Source organism: Ammospiza caudacuta, chromosome 1, assembly GCF_027887145.1.
Source record: "Ammospiza caudacuta isolate bAmmCau1 chromosome 1, bAmmCau1.pri, whole genome shotgun sequence".
NCBI lineage: Eukaryota > Metazoa > Chordata > Aves > Passeriformes > Passerellidae > Ammospiza > Ammospiza caudacuta.
This window is the reverse complement of record NC_080593.1, coordinates 31044676-31057005: the sequence shown is the minus strand read 5'-3', so window position 1 is coordinate 31057005 and position 12330 is coordinate 31044676. Positions and strand designations below refer to the sequence as shown.

Here is a 12330-nt window from a genome sequence, read left to right as displayed (position 1 = left end):
CTCAGTTCCCAGAACTCCCTGGAAAGTAGCAATGATTTGCATATAGGTTTTCACAAATTGTTTAGAAATTCAGGAATTGTTATGTGAGATCCCACTTAGGAACCTTTTTTTTTTTTTGTCATAACTGCTGCTGGCTGTAGGCAGAGGCAAACACTTCAAGGAAATAGGCAGGTGTGAAAAGAGTATAATGGAGTAGAAAAGAAGATTTTCTCTTCTGTTTTGTCAACAGATGGTCACTTTTGCTGACATGACAAAGGCTAAAACCCTGCAAAGCCAGTAGGAACCTGGCTCACTCCACGGAGTAGGATTGCTTCTCAAAGCCTTTCCTTTCTGTTTTTCTTTTTTCTGTGCATGCAGTCCCAGAACCTCAGCCAAAAGTGGATGCTAGAGAAATATTTTCAAACCACTTAATATGAATTCACTTGAAATTCACACTTATGACTTACAACTGCAGGCTCTGTTTATCCTCACCTGGGCTCAATATATATGAATGCAGGAATACATATCTATATATATATGTGTGTGTGTGTGTGTGTGTGTGTGGCTTTTTCTTTTCTGTTTTTTTTTAATAAACCCAGTAACAATTAGCATTGCTGTGTGTGGTTGTTTGGGACAGCAGCTCAGAGGCCTGGCTTGGTCAAGGAGAGATTTCTGGCTGCTCAGAGAGGTGAAGCTGAGTTCAGGCTGTGTGGGAAGGCAGGTGGGAGTACCCCAGCCCATCACACACTGCAAAATAAATTGGCAGCTCATAGGATGTGAGAATGTCTACCCTGCATGTTATAAAAGAGGCCTTTATGCAAACAAGTGCTCATCAATAATAGCTGAAATGAGAATAAATGCTTTAAAAGGCAGCCCCAAAACCCACATTAATATCTAGGGTCACTACTTCAGTGAAATGACATAAGGTCATGGGAGAGGTAAATCAGCTGGGACCCTGTCATAAGTGACTAAATGAAGAAAAAATAAGAGTAAGTAAAAAGAGGTTTTACAAAAATTGTCTTGGTTTAGAGTCATTGAACCATTTCCCTTCCTTTAAAAATACAGTCCCCAACTTTTCATTCTGTTTTTTAAATGTTCAATGACAGGATAGTGTTACATATTCCAGGAAATATCTTGAGCTATCTGAAGAGGTCTGTGTATCCATCTCTGAACATAATAAAACTTAACATTCAGGATTTTTTTTCCTGAAATCTCTTTTTGCTTAGTTTTGGTAAGAATTTTGATTGTGATAAATTTTCAGAGGAGATTTTTGTTGTTGTTGTTCTCATAGGCATACATATCTTTTACAACCTTTTCTGAGAGTGTGTGTGATTGGAGACGAGTGAAGAATGCACGGACACAATATTGTGTGGAATATTCTCCCTTTGGAGAACAGAAGTAGATACATTCCTTTGCGAGAATTTAGCATTCACTTTCCTCAAGGCTGGCTTAGTGGACAATAAAGTAGGCACAGGAGGTATTTTGCTATTGATTACCCCCTGCATCCTAGATCAAATGATGGCAGCAGCACTGTCTGTCTGATGCTCATGGATTCACAATCTCCTGCCTACTCTTCTAAACTCCCTGCTGAGGAGTTTGGAAGGAGCCAAACTCCTGCCTGCAGGAGCCATTCATGGCACAGAATGTTGCTGCCAGACAGGAAATCCGTGGAAATCTGCTCTCCTCACCTTGTATGTTGTCTTCATTGCATTCATTAAATGGATGCTGTCTCTGTAGTTCTTTGAGCAAGGGATTTTCTGATGTATCTTTCAATGTTCATACATGTTAATGATTCATTAATTGAGTTCACTTTTCTGATAATAATTAGAGTACAGAAGACAAAAGGATTTATTCACTTTTGGAATGTTCTTCAAGCTAGTAAAGGTGCACCAGTGGATTGTGGTAGTCTTCACCAAACATTATTACTGAAACATATTTCTTAAAGAAGTCTTGGAAATTCAGCTGTCATTGAGGGCAGATGGATGCTGTCTCCATTTGGATTTCCTCAGGGCTGGATGACTCTGAGCTCTGAGGATTTAGAGCTGCCCTTCTTTTGCTTACAGACCTGAATTTCAGTTTTGCAATATCTGCACTTTTTTTTTTCAGTGAAGCTGCAAGTTTGCCATTCGGTTAATATCTAAAACACAATCCTTCCAGGTCTCTGATCTAAAAAAGTCAATTTAAGTGGGCTTTTTTTGGTTTGTTTGTGGGTTTTGGGTTTGTTTGTTGGTTTGGTTTGTTTGTTTTGATGTTATTGTTTTGGTTTATTTTTGCTGGGTTGTTTGTTTTCTGGGTTTGGGATTTTTTTACAGTATCTTGAAGAAGATGAAAAAAAAAGTTTAGAATATAACACAACACAGATAACTTTGTGAGATGCTCCTGACTTTGTTTCTAAAGTAATTTTGTGTTTGTGTCTGTGTAGTCAATAGAAACAATATTTTTTATGCAGATGAAAAAATTGAAATTTTTTTAAAATATGTATCAATCTGTGTGAACATCACCTAAACTAGACGTCTATTTCAGCACTTTGTTGGAGACCAAGAATACAGCCTATTCTTTCTCTCCTCCATTTACAGGTTAAAGTGGGTCCTATTTATGTCATTCTCTCCTCCTCAAATGAAACCAAGAACCTACTGTGTTTGACACATATTTTTCAACATAATCTGTTCAGGGAAGGAGAAGAAATTTTTGGAAGGTTCCATGGACATTGCATGACACCTGCTTTAATTTCTGAAGACACAGAAAATCTTTTAAAATTTCTTAAAAATAATTTGTCTCACAAGGCTTTTACCAAGGCTTACATCCTCTCATGGCATCCAGATCCTTTAACTGTAATATTAACAAACTGTAGACATCAGCAAAGTTTAGACTTCTTTAGATTTTAGTCAAAGTTTTAGGTTAACTTCCTGATTAGGTTTTATTTTACACACAACAGGCACTCATGAAATACATATATTTTTTCCAGCCACCTACATATTTATGCTGTAAGCATTTCTGATACTCTGAGTCACAGACAAGTGGATTAATGCAATGAGTAATGTGGATAATCAACACACTTATCTGGCTCCCCAAATGCCCACCTGGCCTCTGGAAGGGATTAAAGGAACACAATGAATTCATCTTCAGGTTTTATGTGTTGCAGCCCTGCAAACACATGTCTGTCTCTCCAGCAATATGACAAAAGCCGTATTTGCACATCTGCAGGGCGAGTGATTTGTGTGAATATATTTGGAGCATTTCTAAGGTAACCTGAGCCCTGTCTGCCCGGCATGGAGCCTGCTAGTTCCAGGTGCCTGAGATTAGTTTATTAGTAGAGGCAAGCAATTAGGGCCTCTGCTGGAGCTGGTGGAGGGCCATCCATCCCCTTCCACAGAAACAAGCTCAAGCTCTCAGTAATTATTTTGAGAAGGAATTTTAGAATCAGTATCTAAAAAGAAGATGAGCCTTTTGGGAGCATGGGAGGTAAATATTTGTTGTTTTCCTAGTATTACTGTAAAGTTTGTTTAGCAGGGCTTTGGATTAATTTGGGTTAGTGTGAATATTCCTTTCATGTAGAAGTGTAATTTGCACATTTTAGAGTTAAATGTTTTGTAAATTCTAATATTTTAATGAAGTCTGTTTACTTATTTCTACTGGTGTGAGACCTGATAAATCACAAGTACATTTTGTTGGATTATTAGATGGTCTGTGTTGGAGGATAAAGCATAGGTGAGCTATCTACATATTCACAGTACTTTGAACTGTTATGTTTTGTGCAGAGAAAAAAAAAAGATGTGGGATTCACACATAAAAGCTTTTTTTTGCCTCTTAGCAGTCTGGTTTTTTTTTAATTTACTGTGTTAATATTTAGTCACAGCTAAATAAATCCAAAGATTTGTATGTCTGTAGCATAATCCTGCATGTGTATGGGCATATTCACACCTCTCTTCAGGGTTTATGCTTTGGCTTTTTTTCATTGTGGTAGAGAACTTTTTTTCCTCTTAGGGAGAGAAAATTTTACATTTCTTAATAATATGATTGCTACTCTCATATATTTGTGGCCAGGTTTATATCCCTCTCTTGTTGTGCTTTTGGTGCATTCTCCTGAAGTATGAAGTGTGTGCTAATTTCTATAGACTTGTAAAAGTCTTGCCATGTTTTGTGTGTCCTGCCTTCCTCTCCCAAAAGACCTTAAGCACTACTAACCTTACAAAGCTTTTCCTCTCAAAGCATTTTTGGTGGTCTGTTTGCTAATTTCCACATGATTTTCAGAAAATTACCCAAAGGATGGGTAATTTCCTGATGGGGAAAGCTACATGCAAATGCTTCAGAAAATTTTGCCCTAGGTAAGGATGAAAACAAGACCTGCTGCCTTTCAGACCTTCCTCTCTCTCCTTCTTTTGAAGGATATTTCTGATGCTTGCTCTGATGCCTTGTCTCACCCCATGGCTCCTGTTGGAGTAGGACCTGTCCAGACCCCTGTGGCAACATGGGAACAGAGCAACCTCAAATCCTGCCACTTGTCTTCTCTACCACCCTCCTAGGCTTCCCACCTTCCCAGTGCAGCTGAATGCATCCAAAGGATGTCCCGGCCAGCCAGTGACTGCATCCAGCAAAAAGGCTTCTTCAGCTTGCAGCAAACAGAGCTCAGTTCTGCCTTAAGGTCCCTGTGAAGGCAGTCTTGGCCCAAACTAAGACAGCATCATCCAAAGTCTGACTGAATCAGAAATTCTGGTCACCCAGAAACTTCTCCTTCAACCCAGTAGGTAGTTAACAGTCCTTCAGAAATATCATACAATATATTAATAGGTTTGACCTTGGTTATCCTCAGAAGTAACAGAAAAAAAGCATAGAAAGCAATGAAAGCCTGTACAAAGGAGTTTTGTTCCGTGGGACAAAAAACTGTGGGTAAGTGGAATTTTTAGCAATTTTCACACAGGAGTTTTTTGAAGTGCTGTTTTGCCTACTGTCCTCAAACAGAACCATAACTAGTTGCCTTCAGAAACCAAGCAAAAATAGGTCCTGAGGTCTTCAAAAAAAAAAGTGTGTGAACAAATGTGAAAGTGTAGGAAAGGTGTCTCTCTGTCAATATATAAAACCTAAAATAGAAATCAGTCTGAGATATCCTTGCAAATGAATGTCTTGAGACATCTTTTTAACTTCTCTGTCACTTGGAGAAAACACATCACCGAGATGTCCTACCAGTTTCTATTTTTGACAAAACCACATGTGTAGCCACAACTTCCATGGTCATCAAAAACCCCAGCATCACAATCTGAAATGTAGTCAACCACAAACTCAGAATCAGCATTTTTATGAAAAGTAAGTAAATTACAAGTATGGTTACAGACACATAGACTGAATAGGTAGAAATGGATTTAGAGCAAGGAAAAGCATAGACAGGAAAAAACAGGACAGTCAGCCTTGAGGCATCTGGATATATTATGTCACATGTTATCAAGATGTTTATAGAATTTGGATTTCTCTTGCTGTAATCCAAGGAGCACAGTGTTGACTAGAAAATGGGTAAACAGAAATGAAGTCTTCAAAACTGAACCTTGGGTGCAGATACAGAGCAGTGGGATGGAAGCTGTAACCCCAAACTGCCTGGAGTACCAGGCAGAGATTTGCCTTGGGCAGCAAGGTGCTCCTCCCAGCAAAATAAGCCCATGCCCTGTGCCTTCCCCTTGCCTTCTGAAGGACTGTGGAATAGCTTATTCCAGCTGCTGTCAAGGCAGAGCTTAGTACTTAGACTGGTCCTACTGCAGTGACAGCCCAAGGAATCACCCTCAACCAGTTTTGTTTCCTTTTCCTGGAGCTGCAGAGCTGCTGCTGTAGAGTTCCCTGTCCCTCTCCTACCATCCTTCCCTTCTAGCACAGGAGTGCCTTTGGCGTGACAAAAAATGTTATAAAATTTACAACACTTTTAGGCCATTAAATAGGGGAAGAGCAAAGACTCTTAATGGGATAACGAGAGCATGCTCCTTTATCGAGGCACATAGGACATAGTGCGTTTTGGCCATGGGGTTGCATGGCTAAATGTGCAAGTGCTGGCTGGAGTCACAGCATGTAGGATGTAACAGCAGGGTCAGGACCCTCCCTTTTACCTCTGCTGTTGCATGAGGAGGTGGATGGGCTGCTGACATGTGCTTTTAAAGGGAGAGAGGTTAAAAATTACCTCTCTTGGACAGAAAGATTCCAGAAGCCTGACCATCTTAACATAACCCATGTTGGTGCCATGTAAGTGAGGAATCAAGGTGGTCACAAGGTGGTCTTTGTTAAGAAACATGAATCAAGCAGTCATTATGTTGAAACCTGGTTGATTAAGAAGAAAGGAATTATGGAAGTGACTGAAAAAGGTTGCCCAAAAGTCAGAGCATTTTTACTGGAGGGAAATTCCAGGAGTCCAACTGAGCTGCTGGATTCACTCCTGGTTCCTGCTCCTGTGAGACCTGCCTGCTCTGCTCCCGACATTGGCAGGTACTTGACTTCTGTCACTCCTGCTAAATTGCTGACTGCACTGTGCACAGCACTCATCCAAAGAAAATGCAGCACCTCCTCAAAAGCTTCACTCCTGGCTGAATCTTTTCATCTCTTTCTGACTCTCCCAGATACTTAATACAAATGTACAAATAATTGGGGGTACAATAAAGGGGAAAAATAGACCACCTGAATATCTTGTGGTAAATGTTTTTTTTGTTCTTTAAGGAAACCTCTGAAGAGGTTTCTTGTTACTTTATTGCTTTTACTGAAAAAAACTTGACTTTCCAGAAGTCACTTGGTGCTTTCCAAAAAAAGAATGCAGGGAAGAATGAATGCAAAAGGAAAATACAACTGTTCACATGTCTTGCCCTAACTTTCAGTATTAACAAGTATTTTCTTCTTTTACTTAGATATGAAGAATAAGTAGGCTCTATAATAATGTTTAATGGTTACAACCACCTAATCCTAATAGCTTTCTGAAATCAAGAAGTTGATATGTTGGCCAAAACTAATTAATGATAACATCAACTGTCCCACGTGTTTCATTGCTTTCAGAAATGTCACCCAACTCTCTTCAACAGTATTGGCAAATCAGTTTGGTGTTACTTTATGCAGACCATTTCAACCACTTCCATTTTTCTGCTCTTCATCAGAACTACTTTTGTAGCAGACTTGTATGATTTTTTTTTAAGTGAAGAATCATTACTTTGGCCTTTACACAGAAAAATAATATTCTCCAGACTAAAGTCATTAGCAGTCCTGCTGCAGATTTGTGTTTTCTACGTATTTCAATGATTCTGCTTTGAGTTTATAGACAATTCTTTTGAGTTCAGGTTTTATTGTAGAATTAATGAAAATTACTTGGATCTGACATATAAAAAGAAAATCTTGGAAAACCCTGCTCTTCAATATAGAGTCGAGACACACTAACACATCAGTGGCTAAGTATAAAATCATGAGGGTTTACAGATGCCTCCTCCCTTGTATGGAGGCGCAGTGAGGTCAGAATGGGAAACACCAGTGGACCATATGGTCAGCAAACATTAGAGCCATCACTGGGGTGTTTGACCAACTCTGTTCTCTCTCCATAGAGCATTTGTGCAGGTCACTGTATCTAATGCACAAGGCTGAGGGATGAACAGATCCAGAGCAGCCCTGCCAAAAAGGACCTGGGGTGCTGGTGGATGAGAGGCTGGACATGACCCAGCAATGTGCACTCAGAGCCCAGAAAGCCAAATGTGCCTGGGCTGCATCCCAAGCAGTGTGGGCAGCAGGTGAGTGAGGGGATCCTGCCCCTCTGCTCTGCTCTGGTGAGAGCCCACCCACAGTGCTGTATCAGCTCTGGGGTCCCAGCCCAGGAAGGACAGGGAGCTGTTGGAGTGTATCCAGAGGAGGGCTGCCAAGATGATCAGAGGGCTGGAGCACATCTCCGGTGAGGAAAGGCTGACACAATTGGGATTGTTTACCCTGGAAAAGAGAAGGCTTCAGGGTGAGCCAATTGTGGCCTTCCAGTAACTGGAGGAAGCCTACAAGAAAGATGGAGAGGGACTATTCGTGAGAGCATGCAAGGACAACAGGGAAGGCTTCAAACTGCAAAAAAAAAAATCTAAGTTTAGATTTGATATCAGAAATAAATTCTTTACTGTGAGGGTGATGAGCCACTGGAATAAGTTGCAACAAAATTGTGGATGCGCCATTCCTGGGTTTGTTAATGGCTGGGTTGGATCGGGCTCTGAGCAATCTGGTTTAGAGGAAGAAGTCCTTCTCCGTGACAGGGAGTTTGGAACTAGATGACCTTTAAGTTACATTTTAACCCAAGCCATTCTGTGGGTCTGTGACTTTTACCCCTCTGAAGATTTCAGAGAAGGTATACTGCCAAATCTCACACCTTACTTCAATGTGGTTAAAATGCCCACAGGCTACGTTTTTCCAACATATATGTAGTAAGAAATAGAGTTTCTTGAAAAATTGTCTATGTACACACACACATCTGCAGCTATCACAAGATATTTTAAAACATTTTTCTCTCTTCAGTGCAGTGCCCTACTACACTTTTTGGATTTTGGAACACAAGGAAATAGTGATATACAGGGAAATGATGATATAACTTGAGACTACAAAATAAAATATTTGAATATAGGAAATATGCTGTAGATAGAAAAAGAAACTGTCACAAAAATCCTTTCAGATCTGTTCTATATACTTAGAGTTCTACATAGTTGTAGAATGCTCTATGCATTTGTAGAATATATATATTTCTGCAACAAACAAGTACAGCTTGTATTTTTTTATTTTTATTTGGGATAAGATCAATTTATTTGTGATTTGAATAAAAATTGAATTGAACATCAAAGATTACTTACAAATATTTCCCACTTTGTTTTCTCAGCCTAGGGTTTGCTGCTTTAAACGTAGTGGGAGAATTGCCAGAATGGGTAGATTGAAAATGGAGGGGAAAACCCTTATGTTTACTGATTTAGGAACAATTAGAGGGTTAAAAACAAACAAGGAAAATGTTATATGCTAGCATAGCACAGATTGTATAATGCAGACTGCAAGATAAATGATGCAGTTTCTTATTCCTTAAGTAAATCACCAAACTTAAAATGCGAAGTAACTTTCAGCAGATACCATATTACCTGTTCTGTTTCATGGGAAGGATAAATTTTGTGCAACTTATTCCAGTGGCCCTTTTCTTTTGTTTTTTTCAGAGGATAGCTGCTTAGTATTTAGAATTACTATCTCTTTGTTTTAAAGGCCAGCTGAGATAGTGGTGTCTCAATTCATATATTGGGGAAGGCAGCCCTGAAGATCAACTCCTGTGCTGGTGAAGTCCCTTAAAACCACTATCCCTGTGGTCTGATGGCAGCTTGGGAGAACATCCATGTGCTGGAGATTGTCTTGGAGTTAGTGGCTGAGCAGGAAGACCAGAAGCAGTGGGGAAGAGGCAGATGAGCCAGCTGGGATGCACAAATACAGCATCCTGAGAGCTGTGCGGGTGCAGTCCACGAGCAGAGGCGTTCCAGTTACTCAAAAGGAAGGACCTGGCAGTCAGTGGAGAAGGCAACTTCCTCCAATCATAAGTTATAAAACATTCAGCTCTGTTTTGGATTATTTACACAGTTGTAAGTCTAGATAAACTAGAGGGGAACCAAGAAACTTTTTTGTGGGTTTTGACTGGGATATCTGAGAGAAGGACTTGTCACTTCAATAGCTGCCTCTTAAAGCATTGCCCACAAAGGAGGGAGACAGAATTCTTGCAGGCATACAAAACTCATTAAAAATATATACTGGAAAATATTGCACCAAATAAAAAGCTACAAATTTAACTATATCTAGTGAAACCTGGGAGGACAGAGTGGAGGAATCCTGAGAACCAGTCAAAGCAAAATGTTAATTCTAATTGTTGTATTTAGTTGGCCTTGTGTTGTGACAAGTTTGTTATTATGCAGATTTCCTACCTGCCACCTTCTATGGGAGGATTTTAGCAAGTGAAGTTATGCAGACAATTCCCCTTGCTTCTTAGCTCTTTATTCGTAATTATGTTGGCCCTGTGTTCACTCAAGATAACATTATAGCTGTCCCCAAATTCTCTCCATTTGGGGCCTGTGACAAACAAAATCTTTTAGTGCCTGGAATAATTTTTTTTCCTCTGTTGCAGAAGTGTAGCTATTAACATGCTGAAAACAAAGCTGTGCTTGTTTATTGTCTGACAGTGTGTTAGTAGGTGTTACGAATTTTCACTGGTATAATTTTGCAAATGTCTTTTTTTCTTCAGACGGATATATAATGTAATATATTGTGCTTAAGGTTTTTTTTGTAGTTTTTATTTTTGCTAGGAATGTTACCTTTCCTGCTCAGCAATAAGTTTTATGAATATGATGTGTATATATATATATATATATATACACACATATATATATATACACACACACACCTTGCATTATACTATTCAATTAAAGATTATAATGTAAATAATCTGTAATTTATCTGCTACATAGAGAGTATTCTTGTATGAAGAAGCTAAGGTGTAGATGTTATGGATCCAAAGCGCACAAGGATTGGAAATCCTGATTTTTAAGTCCTTTCCTTAACCACTGGATCAGTAATAATTGCATTGTATCAATAATATTCTCCATTTCTGGCTTTCTATCTGGTTTAATTATGAGATAATGCAGCACTGTGGCTTTCTGTGTTTCTTATTACAACTCATAGCCATGGAGGTATGGTCAGAAGCTGTTTTGGTTTGATGTTGCTGGATTTGATAAAGGATAAGAGAAAGATGTTGGAACAATTGTCATTGTACAATATCACAGCTTTTAGGTACTGCTCAGACAAACTAAAAGCTGTGATCCCTACTCTATAATCTTTAAGCTGGGTGCAAAAGGGCTCTGAGCAGACTGGGTGAGGAGAGGGAGGCTGATCATCCCTATCACCCACAATGAGGCATTTTGACAAAGTGGTGAAAGAGCTCATGGAACTTTGCAGCTTCTGTGTCTTTGGGGTCAGTATGGTCCTTAGTCTTGCTGGGAACATCCAGTCCATTTTCTTACCAACCTATGGAAGCATTAAACCAACTCAGAGAAATCAGGAGGACAGGCAGTCACATAACATGTGTGCACACATCATGACGTGTGTGCACATCGTGCCACAGCCAACCTTTGGGGCCACTGGGAGTCTCAAGAGATGTGCTGACAGCACTCCAAGCAAGGTAGTGCCAAAGCACTCCAAACAGCTGGCACCCCACGTCCATGCCACTGCATTCAGGATGGCCTGGAAGCCCTGCTGGCCACTGGGAACCTCCTGAAAAAGAATGGATGCTGTGAAATATATCTCAGACAAATATATCTCAGAAATGTATCTCAGGCCCTTGGCAGAGCTGCAAAGGTGGGCTGAAAGCTTTGAGTGCTCAAGGCACTGGGGGCTGCCAGCCCAGCAATTCCTGTTGGAACTCCACAAGACAAGGCATGTTTGAAGGTTCCTTCCCAGGAACACCGGGGTTAAACCTGACCTGATTTCAGTATCAACAGATATACTAAAAATGACAGATTTAGCCCTGAGCCCAACCAGAGAACCTAATGCTGTCCAGAGGCCCAGCCACAGGCAGTGAGCTTCTCAACTTCTTCCCTCTCTCCCTTTCCAAATCCTCCTCTGACTATGGGTATTGGGGTTTCTCTTTGCTACTCTTGGTACAAAAATGTAATTAGAGCAATTAAACAATAGCAACATTCAAAAAGGGAAAAATTGGTAAGATTGGGGCCAAGCTTTTGGCTTTTTCTGACAATTTTAGAAATATCCCTGGTTTTCATCATAAAAGTTCACATTCACATATCCAAGTGACTCCTTGGCTATTGAAATGTGCTTTACATATGGATATAATTTAATTCATAAGAATCTGACAACTGCTACCTGGCCTTCTTTGTTTATTTTTAGTCAGTCTACAGCGAACTTAAAAGACTTTTATAGTACAGATGGAAATAAGAGACAGGGCTGTTTCTCAGTTTTTCTCATGTGCATTGTGAGGCATCAATCTAGCCTATGACCAGGTTCTTTTTTTGTCATTTTTTTCCCCCCCCAGCCTGGATTTAAGCCCTGATGACTGTTTCTTTCATATAGCAATATTTGCCAATGTCATAACACCCTATGTGCAATGTGTTATTGCACCCTTAAGAAGTTCCTGGGGCTCATTCTTTCTGGGAGAAGGAATCATGAAGTTGCAAGACTTCAGTAAATTTTATATAAAACTGTTAATTAACTGGAGAATTCTGATTTTAGGTACATCCAGGAGTTGCTCCAGGTACAAAACCCCAGAATATACTTTGAAAATTTGGGTTCAATACAACTTCAGGTGGAAGCATCTGCTGCCTCATTTAATCTCCAGCCTTTTGT

At 39.8% G+C, this 12330-nt stretch overlaps 1 protein-coding gene across 1 annotated transcript in view; it reads right to left on the bottom strand.

Annotated features, from left to right (window-relative positions):
- Positions 1-12330, bottom strand: part of HDAC9 (histone deacetylase 9) — a 274618-nt gene that overhangs the window by 145934 nt on the left and 116354 nt on the right. The gene's annotated exons all lie outside the window — the stretch shown is intronic.